Source organism: Tamandua tetradactyla, chromosome 2 (genome assembly GCF_023851605.1).
Source record: "Tamandua tetradactyla isolate mTamTet1 chromosome 2, mTamTet1.pri, whole genome shotgun sequence".
Taxonomy (NCBI): Eukaryota; Metazoa; Chordata; class Mammalia; order Pilosa; family Myrmecophagidae; genus Tamandua; species Tamandua tetradactyla.
Window position 1 is genome coordinate 204,906,693 of NC_135328.1, and position 13,714 is coordinate 204,920,406.

A 13,714-nucleotide genomic window follows, 5' to 3' on the forward strand; every position below is an offset into this window, starting at 1 on the left:
AGTAGTGTTATTGTCAAATTAGTTTGTTTGAACTTGAGGCCATTGTAAGCATGACCCAATCTACTGCCCTATTTTTACACAGCCAAGGTCCACTAACTCTCGAAATCCATTATTTTATTCAAACTCTGTTGAGGCATTTTACTAACCTCATTCCCTTTTTTAGCCTGTAAGACATTTTAGAATTTCCTAAGAGTTTAATGTTGTTTAGAAATTTGCAAGGGCTTCTTTTCCTCAAATGCTACCAGCAGATTAGAATTTTGGCAGCAATGCTTTAGTCTCCATTCAGTACCACTAGGTCTGAACCTGCATCATTCGTGGTATAAAATTTTACTCTTGCAAGAGAACTTTCATCCCTTCCTTAAAATGAGATAAGGTTAGCGAATGATTCAAAAGCTCTGTCTTTGTTTTTTTGTTAAGAAAACAGACGCTTCTCTTAGCTTGAATTTAGCAGTTATTAAGAAAGAACACACACACACACAGACAAACAAACGAAAAAAATACAAGACTCAGGGAAAAAAATATATACTGGGCAATAAAATATTATTTTAAACCAGCTTTGGAGCCACTTTCTGTCTGAGTCTCCTAGTAGCACCTTATATGTATGTATGTATGTATCAATTTTTTATTGATAAAACAACACACAAACACAAACATTCTTGACATACAAACATTCCATACATGGTGTACAATCAGTGGCTCATAATATCATCACATTGTTGTGTATTCATCACCACGATCATTTTTAGAACATTTGCATCACTCCAGAAAAAGAAATAAAAAGTAAAAAGAAAAACTCATATGTACCATGCCCCTTACCGCCCCCTCATTGACCAACTAGTATTTCCATCTCCCCAATTTATTTTAACCTTTTTACCCCTATTATTTGTTTATTTTTTAATCCATATTTTTTCTCATCTGTCCATACCCTAGATAAAGGGAGCATCAAACACAAGGTTTTTTTTAGTCACACAGTCACATTGTAAAAGCTATATCATTGTACAATCATCTTCGAGAAACAAGGATACTGGAACACAGCGCTACAGTTTCAGGTACTTCCCTTTAGCTGCTCAAATACACCATAAACTGAAAAGGGATATCTATACAATGCATAGGAATAACCTCCAGGATAACCTCTCAACTGTTTGAAATCTCTCCCAGCAGCACCTTTTAATTTGTAGGAGGCAGGCTGTACAAATGATAGATATGAAATAGAGTAAGAACTAAAATTATCAGCAGATTTTAATACTATATGTTGTAAAGCTGTCTTTTCTATGGTGTAAAATTTTTATTTCTGGTAAGGAATGTCTCAGGCCTGGAACTGTATGAACTTGCTTTTGGGATTTTTGTGTTTTTTAGCTGCATGTGAATTTGCCACGGCTTTCTTTAAATTTATTTATTTCTTCTTTTTTATTTTCTCTAAAGCTTTGGAATGAGTTCAAATTTGTGGTGTAAATACAGGCTTTTTGTTTTAGGAAGCACCATTTATACTCTGAAGCTTTTTAAACTGCAGATAATTGTTTCAGAGTTATTCCAAGGACTTGCCAACTTTGAAAAACAGATTTGGGTTGTGGGAACAGTTGACAAAGTTCTCAAAAGATGCCATTTGTTTCCTTTTGATCTCTCACTTACTGACGTTGACTGTACAGTCTTACTGAGGTAATTCCTATGAATCTGTAGACTCTGTTGATTTTCTCATTTAGCCATCTTTTCAGTTATTTTATGCTGCTGACGTTCCAAAGTACTCAACAAGTTCTTCCTTCATTGACACACTTTTTTTCTTCTAAAGTGTGAAGCATTAGGACCAAATTGTTAGTAAGTTTTGGGATCACCAGTTATTTCAAGTAGATTTGGTTGGATTTCAGAACACATAGCATGACTCTAAAGGATACTTCAATATGTTTTTTTTTTAAAGGGTAGAATTAATATTTTATTGTCATTTATAGTCAGATGGCAGTTGGGTATATAGTCTTTGTTCTAGTTTGCTAGCTGCCAGAATGCAATATACCAGAAATGGAATGGCTTTTAAAAAGGGGAATTTAATAGGTTGCTAGTTTACAGCCCTAAAGCTGAGAAAATGTCCCAGTTAAAGCAAGTCTATAGAAATGTCCAATCTAAGGCATCCAGGGAAAGATGCCTTGATTTAAGAAGGCTGATGAAGTTCAAGGTTTCTCTCTCAAGTGGAAGGGCACATGGTGAACATGGCATCATCTGCTAGCGTCTTCACCTGGCTTCCTGTTTCATGAAGCTCCCCGGGAGTCATTTTCCTTCCTCATCTCCAAAGATTGCTGGCTGGTGGACTCTGCTTCTCGTGGCTATGTCATTCTGCTCTGCTCTCTCTAAATCACTTTCATTCTCCAAAATGTTTCCTCTTTTACAGGACTCCAGAAACTTGTCAAGACCCAACCAAATGGGTGGAGACATGTCGTCACCTAATCCCAGTTTAACAACCATTCTTGATTAAATCACATCTCCACGGAGATGATCTGATTACAGAGTCAAACGAACAGTATTGAACAGGGATTATTCTGCCTTTACGAAATGGGATTTAGATTAAAACACGGCTTTTCTAGGAGACATACATCCTTTCAAACCAGCACAGTCTTCATCTATGAGCTTTCTTTTTTGTGAATAAAAAAAATTACAAGTTAAGTTTTAAACAGCTGACGGCTGGTTGTGCTTCCAGAAAACATGATTCGCTTAATTCATGAATGGTGGCTTCAAGCTTTTCCTTATTAGAGCCAGAAAATTCACCCACCTTTTGTCCGTTTTTATAAAACTGAAATGTTGGCATGCGTTTGACTTCACACGGTTCAGCAGCATCCTGACAGCCACCCACATCTGCTTCAAGGAACGTCAGGTCATTATATTTTTTGGAGAGGGCATGGGAGAAAGGCTTTTTATCATGTCACAGGGCCCACACCACGTGGCTGAGAAATCAACTGCTACAAGTTAAACTCCAGCTGCTTTCAAGACTGCAAAAAAAAATCTTCCTGGCTGCAGATCTGCTGCACCGTGTTGGCTGCTGAGCATCTGATGATGGACTGCAGCACACGGCAACGCAGACCCAAAGAGCGGGACTAAGGCTGGGGGTTCTATATGTTTTATACTTAAATAATTATTCTTTATGATATAGACATTACTATCGACTAGAGAACCATTGTTAATTTGAAAACCAGCAGTCTTTCGTTAAGTAAAACGCACCAGGTTGACTTGAATAAAAACACTATGCTATAAAAAAAATTAAACAACAACAAAAAAGCACCATGCTGGGCGATGCAACGTTGGCTCAGTGGCAGAGTTCTCGCCTGCCATGCCGGAGACCCGGGTTCGATTCCCGGAGGCTGCGCATGCAAAAAAACAACAACACTATGACAACCGGTTTGTCAGTTTGCAGAAACTACCTGCTTTCTCTCTCATATCAAATTTTATAAAATGGATGTTATAGCAGAAAATAACATACAGATTAAATAAAAATTAATTTCTGATTCTCTTTTCAAGGCCATAGCTGGATATTTTTAAGAAAGATGACATTTCCAAAACTGTTTTCCAAATTAGTTGTCTTCTATTTTTTCTTTTTAGCATTTGACCTCTAAATAAGTTTAGTCATATTATTATTATACTTTGTTTCTATCTTAATCTTAAACCTGGTAACACTTGATTTGTCTTCTATAACCTATTTATTTTTAGTGTTTGTATTTGAATTTTTTTTGAAAGAAATTAAATCTGATGCCCTCTGATTTTTTTTAACTATTTTAATTATATAGTATAGTATATATACAAAGCAAATAAATAAAAAACACTAGTTTTCAGAGCACGCTTCAACAAGTAGTTACAGGATAGATCCCAGAGTTTGTCATGGGCTATCATATGATCCTCTCATATTTTTCCTTCTAGCTGCTCCAGAATATAGGAGGCTATAGGGCTTAAATACTTTTTTATCAACACAATCGACTTTTTCCTTCTTTTTTTTTGTGAAAAATAACATATATACAAAAAAAGCTATAAATTTCAAAGCACAGCACCACAATTAGTTGTAGAACATATTTCCGACTTTGGCATGGGTTACAATTTCACAATTTTAGGTTTTTTCTTCTAGCTTCTCTAAAATACTCGAGACTAAAAGAGATATCAATTTAATGATTCAGCATTCACATTCATTTATTAAATCCTGTCTTTTCTGTATAACTCCACTATTCCTTTGATGATGCCCTCTGATTTTGAAAGCTTGAACAAAATTGAAAAAGCTGGTAAAGCTAAGAGAACTACATAACTATACACCTTATTTTGTATTGTAATTGGCATTATGGGAGGGAAAAACAAAATTATACTTAACGGGAAATAGGAACTTTTTACAGATATCACTTTGTCCTCTTTCCAAATCAGTAATGATTCTATCAGTAGTGTGATCAGAGCTTGAGTATATTTACTAATTTTCAATATTAAAAATAAATTTAATTCTTCTCTTTCTCCTAGAGTATCTGTGAAATTATGGAATATTGCTTAAAACATGAATACATGATCACAGTAGAACTTATAAGATGAAATGCGGTATTGACTGATAGCTCCAACATATGGGTTGAATGTTTTTGGTTTCTACCCAGATTTGCATTGAACAGAAACAGATTGTATGATTGGAAAGGAGAAGTTAACAATTAACAGTTTAATTTTTTTTTTAAGATTAATATTTTAAAAGCTTTCTACCTGTTTACAGTTTGGGGACAAAAGGTAGGCTTTGTATTTATGTTTGAAGAAAACTGGCTTAAAATATCTGTAAAAAGTATCAAGATCAAGAGCATATATGCAAAGACTTGCACAATGAAAATGCAACAAGTTACCCTAATGGCAGTAAAATAATTTACTATTCTAAAAAATGAAAATTGACTTAGCCAGTCAGATGATTTTTTAATTAATTGATTTATTTTTTGAACATAAGAACATACAAACACAAACACCGTTGCCATATGATCATACCATTCTTGATTTATAATCAATAACTCACAATATCATCACATAGTTGCATATTCATTGTCATGATAATTTCTTAGAACATTTGCATCAATTCAGAAAAAGAAATAAAAAGAAAAAAGAAAATAATTCATGCCTACCCTTTACCCCTCCCTTTCATTGATCACAGCATTTCAATCAACTAAATTTATTTTAACATTTGTTGCCTCTATTATTTATTTATTTTTAATCCATATGTTTTACTCGTCTGTTGATAAGGTAGATAAAAGGACCATCAGACACAAGGTTTTCACAATCACACGATCACACAATCACACTGCGAAAGCTGTATCATTATACAATTATCTTCAAGAAATATGGCTACAGAAACACAGCTCTACATTTTCAGGCAGTTCCCTCCAGCCTCTCCATTAATTCTTAACTAAAAAGGTGACATCTATATTATGTGTAAGAATAACCTCCAGGATAACCTCTCGACTCTGTTTGAAATCTCCCCGCCATTAACATTTTATTTCATCTCATTTCTCTCCTCCCCCTTTTGGTCGAGAAGGTTTTCTCAATTAGTGGATGCTGAGTCCCAGCTCATTCTAGGATTTCTGTCCTACATTGCCAGGAAGGTTTACACCCCGGGGAGTCATGTACCACATAGAGAGGGGGAGGCCAGTGAGTTTGCTTGTTGTGTTGGCTGAGACAAAGAGGCCACATCTGAGCAACAAAAGAGGTTCTCTGGGGTGACTCTTAGGCCTAATTTTAAGTAGGCTTAGCCTATCCTTTGCAGGGATGAGTTTCATATAAACAAACTCCAGGATTGAGGGCTCGGCTATTGCTTTGATTGTCCCCACTGCTTGCGAGAATATCAGGAGTTCTTCACTTAGGAAAGTTGAATTTTCCCCCTTTCTCACCATTTCCCCAAGGGGACTTTGCAAATACTTTTTTATTCACTGTTCAAATCATTCTGGGATTTATTGGGACATCACTCTGGACAAACCTACAAGATCTCATGCCCTACTCAAGGTTCCATGTACTTATGGTGTTCAATTAAACTGTCCACATAAGTTATATTAGGAAATGCACTAGTCACAATATAAATTTCGTATCAAATGAACATTTTTTGCTTTAGTCTCACACATAAGTTAAAGTTTTAAAATATGAATTATCATCTATTTTCAACACCCTGCAGTATTGACATTTCTTTGTTCTTCCTCATGCAAAAACATTTTTAAATTTGTACATTTAGTCGCTATCATTATACACTCTAGACATTCCTAGACTATACCATCTCAGTCTTTATCACCTACACTCAGATGATTTTTTAAATGGACCAGTTGTTGAAATTATTGGAATTAACTGAGACAAAGTGACTATGCATTCTTCATCTATTTAGTTAGCACTTTGTATCATTATACACAGTTTATAATACATGCATAACTTGTAGTTATAAACATTTTGTGCCATTAAAGCTCTCTCTCACACACACAAAATGAATAGTTGCTAGTAAGCAAACAGGAAACTACACATGCTGGAGAGGATTTGGAGAAATTGGGACACTTACGCACTGCAGGTGGGAATGTATAATGGTGCAAGCACTATGGAGGACAGTTTGGTGGTTCCTTAGGAAACTAAATAGCAAGTTCCTTAGGAAACTAAATATTGAGTGGCAATATCACTACTCAGTATATAACTAGTAGAGCTGAAAGCAGTGACACGAGTAGACATTTGCACACTGATAGTCATAGCAGCATTATTCACAATGGCCAAAAGATGGAAATGATCCAAATGCCCATCAGCAAATAAGCAGATCAACAAAATGTGGTATACACATACGATGGAATATTATGCAGCAGTAAGATGAAATGACATCGCGAAGCACATGACAAGATGGATGAGCCTTGAGGACATAATGCTGAGGGAAATAAGCCAAACACAAAAAGATAGATACTGTATGATTCCACTTTTATGACCACGGTAAGCTTAAAATCAGAGGCTCATAATACAGAATATAGGGAACCTAGAGATACGTGGAAGCTAGAGATGGGTGAACAGTTAGCTAATGAGGTTGAATTCAAATGTAAGGGAATAGACAGACGTGAAGGCAGTTCACTAGTGCATCTATAAGTAATATTACCATTTTGCAGGTGAACACGATTGAAAAGAAGTTGTATTGACCTACGAGTTCCACCGATTAACACTACAAATATAAATAAGTTTCTGTATAAACTACTTCAAAGGTATGAATCTTGTACAAAGAGTGCATAAATTCAGGGTACAGGGGAAAACTGCTGTTGCATGCTGTGGACTGTGTTTAACAGGAACACATCAACAGTACCACAGCCATGCCAGGGGTAAATAATGGGGGCAGGGACAAGAGATAAGAGGAGGTTTGGATTTTCTATTTGGTGAGGGTGTGTTTACTGGTTATCTTTCTCTTGGAAACAATGAAAATAACTAAAATTGAGAGTGTTGATGGACTGTTGACTTTGGACATTATACGTGATGCTTATTGAATGCAGATGGCTGAAGGATGCACTGACTGAGAAGTAGATTGGCAAACGATGATTGAATATTGTGCTGCGACAAAAAGGAATGAAGTTGTGAGGCATGCAACATTGTGAATGAACATTGTGGGACATTTCGTGAGGCAAAATTAGCCAGACACAAAAGAACATTTATGTATATTCTCATTTAGAAAGTACTTATAAGAAAATAGGGGCCTAGTCTCAAGCTGCCGGACTTTAAGGCATATTATGAAGCCACAGTGGTCAAAACAGCATGGTATTGGCATAAAGATAGATATATCGACCAATGGAATCGAATGGAGTGCTCAGATATAGACCCTCTCATCTATGGACATTTGATCTTTGATAAGGCAGTCAAGCCAACTCACCTGGGACAGAACAGTCTCTTCAATAAATGGTGCCTAGAGAACTGGATATCCATATGCAAAAGAATGAAAGAGGACCCGTATCTCACACCCTATACAAAAGTTAACTCAAAATGGATCAAAGATCTAAACATTAGATCTAAGACCATAAAACAGTTAGAGGAAAATGTAGGGAGATATCTTATGAAACTTACAATTGGAGGCGGTTTTATGGACCTTAAACCTAAAGCAAGAGCACTGAAGAAAGAAATAAATAAATGGGAACTCCTCAAAATTAAACACTTTTGTGCATCAAAGAACTTCATCAAGAAAGTAGAAAGACAGCCTACACAATGGGAGACAATATTTGGAAACGACATATCAGATAAAGGTCTAGTATCCAGAATTTATAAAGAGATTGTTCAACTCAACAACAAAAAGACAGCCAACCCAATTACAAAATGGGAAAAAGACTTGAACAGACACCTCTCAGAAGAGAAAATACAAATGGCCAAAAAGCACATGAAGAGATGCTCAATGTTCCTGGCCATTAGAGAAATGCAAATCAAAACCACAATGAAATGTACTAAGAAATGATGAATATGCAACTATGTGATGTTATTAAGAATTACTGATTGTACATGTAGATTGGAATGATTTCTAATTGTTTTGTTAATTCTTTTTTTAATTAATAAAAAAAAATTTAAAAAAACATGCATTGTTAAAGGAACACAGAAGTAATAAAATTATTTAAAATGGAAAAAAAAAAAAAAAAAAAAACCACAATGAGATATCATCTCACACCCACCAGAATGGCCATTATCAACAAAACAAAAAATGACAAGTGCTGGAGAGGATGTGGAGAAAGAGGCACACTTATCCACTGTTGGTGGGAATGTCAAATGGTGCAACCACTGTGGAAGGCAGTTTGGCGGTTCCTCAAAAAACTGAATATAGAATTGCCATACGACCCAGCAATACCATTGCTAGGTATCTACTCAAAGGACTTAAGGGCAAAGACACAAACGGACATTTGCACACCAATGTTTATAGCAGCATTATTTACAATTGCAAAGAGATGGAAACAGCCAAAATGTCCATCAACAGATGAGTGGCTAAACAAACTGTGGTATATACATATGATGGAATATTATGCAGCTTTTTTTTTCTTTAGTAGACAATTTATTTTGATAAACTTGCTCAATAACAAAAATACAAGTGAAGAAAATTATGTTCATTTATACAGCTTGTATTAACAATTTGTTTTGAAACTATTAATTGAAAAAATGTTATAACCAATTAGAAAACAATTCTTAATAAAGTTGGGGATAATATACAGACCTTGATCACAAACTTTAAAATCTCTTGAAGTGAAATGAGTAAGTCCTGTGTTGGGAGGGAATCCTACCCACACAGATCATTTTTTTCCTTCATATTTTTATCCTTCAAAAATTTTCTGAAAGATAGCATACTGTTTTGAATTGTGAATGTAAATTTAATTTTTTAAAGGAGATCAAAGTGGGTTGATAAAACTGTTACTACAATCAGAGTAACTCAAGACTAATAGTCTTTTAATAAAGACAAAATAAATGCAACGTGTTCTTCCCAGGAAGTCCACAATGCAAAATAATAGCTAAGAGGATATCCAAAGTTAGTGTCCAATATTTTTTCAGGGTCTTTCTTCTAAATCAGTAGATTGTTTGTCACCAGGACTATTTATTATTATTAAAGTTAAGAGATTATACAGTGAATTCACAGAACATCAAGTAGGGATATCAAAGCTTTAGGCAAAAGGATAAAAACCAATTAAGTGTTTTGGTCATCTAGAACATGAAAAAAAAAAAGAGTTGTTCTTCAAAAACAAAACAAATGAAACAAAATAGGTCTATAAGAGGTGGAAGAGTCAGAAAAATTACATACACACATTAACAACATAGAACATGGATTACCTTTGGAAAGAATCATACTGAAATGTTTACTTTTAGTGAATTGAAGAATTTTTCACGTTGCAGGTATTTAGGCATGTTCAATAGGAGCTTCCAAAAATTTCAAACTAATTAAATCTTGTGCAAATAAAACCTATAAATAGTTTTCAGCAGATTTTACAGTGATGTTCTTAGGTATGAGAAGAATGCACACACTCGAAAAACAATGTAACAGACAAAAGTTTGACAAATGATTGCACCATAAAACAGTGTTTTATATACAGTTTACAACATATGATTTTCTGCTATAAATTAATACTGCACTATATAGTACTTAATATAGTGACCTTTTTAAAAGCAACTGATGACAGTTGTCTATTTTTTCACATACAGGATTTATAGACTTTTATATGAATGAGTCCATTTCAATGTTTGGTCTGGAAGAATACAAAGATTTGACTTCACATAACCACTTGATGGGACGGTTTTAATCTTGGGTTAGAACGCTGACTGGCTAGAGGGAGTTTTCCCCTATCAGCCATTCACTTCCCCAGACAATGATGAAATTAAGGACAATTTAGGTTTCGGTAATTGATAGAAACAAAACCTCAAATTTTGCAATCTTCTATGCAATACCACCATAAGTGAAAAGAAGTAAACAGTGGGGAAATTCTTAGCAGCTGAGAAACTCTCTCTCCCCATGCTCATGATCCAGTTAAAAATATTTTGAGAAACTATTTACAATAAAATTCATCTTTTGGAAGAGAAAAGCTCCTGGTCATATCATTAATTTGAATCATACTTTGCTAACACTTTATCTCAGTGGTATAATGGTGACAACTAAAGCTTTCCTTCAAAGTGATCCATTAATTTGAGGACCAATCAAATCACAATAGGAACTGTAGTTCCAAATGTACAGAAAATATGTTCAGTGGTATTCTTAGAACTGACGAGACAGCATAATACTTGGGGAAAAAACAGTCTCCTTCAGATATCCCCTAAAGGTTACAATTTTTCCTGGGAAAGGAAAGTGTGACATTCCCCCAGACACTCAAGGAATGCACCACAGTGCTGGTCCACCTCTTACCCTTGACGGCCTAAGTGAGCTGAAACACTGGGGTTTTCTTTCATCATAAAATACTGCTCAATGTCATACAGACCTGGGCCAAACACTTCAGGCTGCTCTGCTTCACATCTGAGGAGGTAGCCCCATCACTGTAGTAATCATTCTATAATTTATCATCTGGCTTCTTAAAAACCAGTCCATTTATTTCTGCTTGTGTGCAGTATGGGCTATACTGGACTCTGCTGATAGGGACATTTGGGTTGCCACTTCACTATAAAGAAGGAAAACTTAACTCCATTGCCACAAAAGATGCTCCTGACCCCCTTTTCAGACAGGAGATTATCTATAGTTTTCATTTGGAAAAACAACTAAGCATCAACATGGAGGCATGGAAATGTGGAGAAGAGAAATACTGTATTTTAAAACTATTTCTGGGTTCAAGAGTTAATTGCAATGCTTTTTTAAGGAAAAAAACCTTAAAGCTGTGGGGTTTACTACAGCCCTTTAAAGTAAATGCAAACACGTTAGCTTATAGCAAAGAGGCCTTATAGCGTATGAAGAAAATAGTGTATTGCTCAGGTTTTTGGTAAAGGGGATGTGTTTTTAATGCTTATAGATGAAAAGAACATATGACTGAATTCTTATGGCAGGATAAAATTAGTGTTATAAATAGCCAAAATATTGTGAATTGATATTTACTAGTGAACTCTGTATCTGTGTTTTGTGTGCTTAAACATACAAAATGCATAATGTAACAGACTGAGAATCTCTGTACAATAGACAACAGTTGCTAATAATTTAAATACTGTCAGATTTCCCAAATTAAAAGGTTTGAACTTTAAAGTTATGACATGATCTCACTTTCTATTACGTATACAAATAAATTAACCCTACAAAGAATTTTGAGCTTAACTTAAAATTGCACCTAGACAGGTATGGTATTATTTGTACCTATTACAAAAACCTGTTAAAATCAAGGGCTGCTACAAAGAATGAGGTAAACTGAAGACTCTCTCCACTATGCAGCCTTCAGAGAAATGGCTTTTTTTTCTATTGAGTTCTAGGTTTGCACACCACAGTGTTTTGCTAGCAAAGCATTCAGAGTTCTCTTCCAGGAACTGTTTGCATGTGTGCGTATATAAATTTACACACACACACACACACACACTCGCACACACATATATACACACTGTATACTGCATCAGCAAAATATATATATTATATATTTATATAAATATAAGGAAGATTTCCCCCACCCACCCACCACAAACAACGCTTCTTAGTGTTTGATTTTTTTTCTTGTACACAGAGAAGAGGGAATTTCAGAATTTTTACATACACTTTAGCAAACAAGTTTTGATCAATTGGCTTCTTGGTGCAGTAATGCAATGGCAATCTGTTCTGGTGCCATTACCAGGGAGTTATGAACACTAATTTCTTAGGAGGTGAGGCCAGCCCCACTTGAACTTCTCTTGCATCCCTCTGGTCCACCAAGATTCATAAATACTTAAGACTTTTTTTTTCCTCAAATGAATCATTAGACGTTAAAAACGCAACTACAGAGTCACAAAGGGCCACATGCTTTTCAGTATAAAGCATTCTCCTTCACTAGGTTGCTATCACAGTGCAGACCTGACTGCCTGAATATGCTCAGGAGATTTAGTCAATATTGTCTGTATTTGGTTAAGGAAAAGGCTCTCCTCATTTTTTTTTTTTAAATCCAAAGTGCATAGTGAGAACAACTCAAAGCAATTTTCTTTTCAACATCACTTTCATCTAAGCATCTTCTATGAGAGGATTGCTCAGATGCCTTGCCTTTGTCCTCCAACCCTCCAAAAAAATTTTTTTTAATTAAAAAAATAAAAGCAGAGTCAAGCAATTTAGACATTCATCAGCCTGGTAAACAAACTTTGCCAGCAAATAGAAGTCCTACTATTGTAAAGAAAATTGATAAGACAAAAAGTACATATGATGACCCAACTACTGTGTTGTTGGGTAATTTATAAGGCTGACCTCCGACTTCATTGATGTAAAATCCTATTGGAAATATTAGGGCAGCCATACAGAAAAGGATCACCCCAGTGAATGCTATCCATCCAGCGTAGCTTCTCCTCGCCAGTGGGAAGCCACTAGCAAACCACATGTGACAGTCAATGAAATGATACCCATGATGATAAAAAACAGTGTGGTAACCCACTCTGGGGGAAGCCGGGGAAGGATGCATGTCCGGTCTCGTCCATGGATAGTTTGACATTGTCGCACAAGGCCCACAGTGAGTGCTCCCGCGGACTCCCCGGTGTTGATCCAGTCCGGGTTGGCGATGCTGGTGATGGCGAAGATATCGGCGGCCAGAAAGAGACATCCTGAGATGATGGTCAGTTTATCCATCTCCCCGCCCCGCTCCCCCCACCCCCCGAGCCCCGGGCAGGCCGCGGCCTCACGCCACCCGCCCCATGGGCCGCCGCTGGGCCGGAGTCTCCGCGCCGCGCCTCGCGTCCCCTCGGCCCCCACGCGCCGCCCGCGCCCTCCGCGAGCCGGGACCAGCCTTATGCAGCTTTAAGACAGAATAAACTTATGAAGCATGTAATAACATGGATGGACCTAGAGAACATTATGCTGAGTGAGACTAGCCAAAAACTAAAGGACAAATACTGTATGGTCCCACTGATGTGAACCGACATTCGAGAATAAACTTGGAATATGTCATTGGTAACAGAGACCATCAGGAGTTAGAAACAGGGTAAGATAATGGGTAATTGGAGCTGAAGGGATACAGACTGTGCAACAGGACTAGATACAAAAACTCAAAAATGGGCAGCACAATACTACCTAATTGTAATGTAATTATGTTAAAACACTGAATGAAGCTGCATCTGAGCTATAGTTTCTTTTTGTTTT

The 13,714-nt window shown here is 36.2% G+C and overlaps 1 pseudogene; it reads right to left on the minus strand.

The window, feature by feature from the left end:
* Nucleotides 1-12,128: 12,128 nt before the first annotated feature.
* On the minus strand, nucleotides 12,129-13,207 carry LOC143664211 (uncharacterized protein C16orf52 homolog B pseudogene; annotated as a pseudogene).
* Nucleotides 13,208-13,714: the final 507 nt, after the last annotated feature.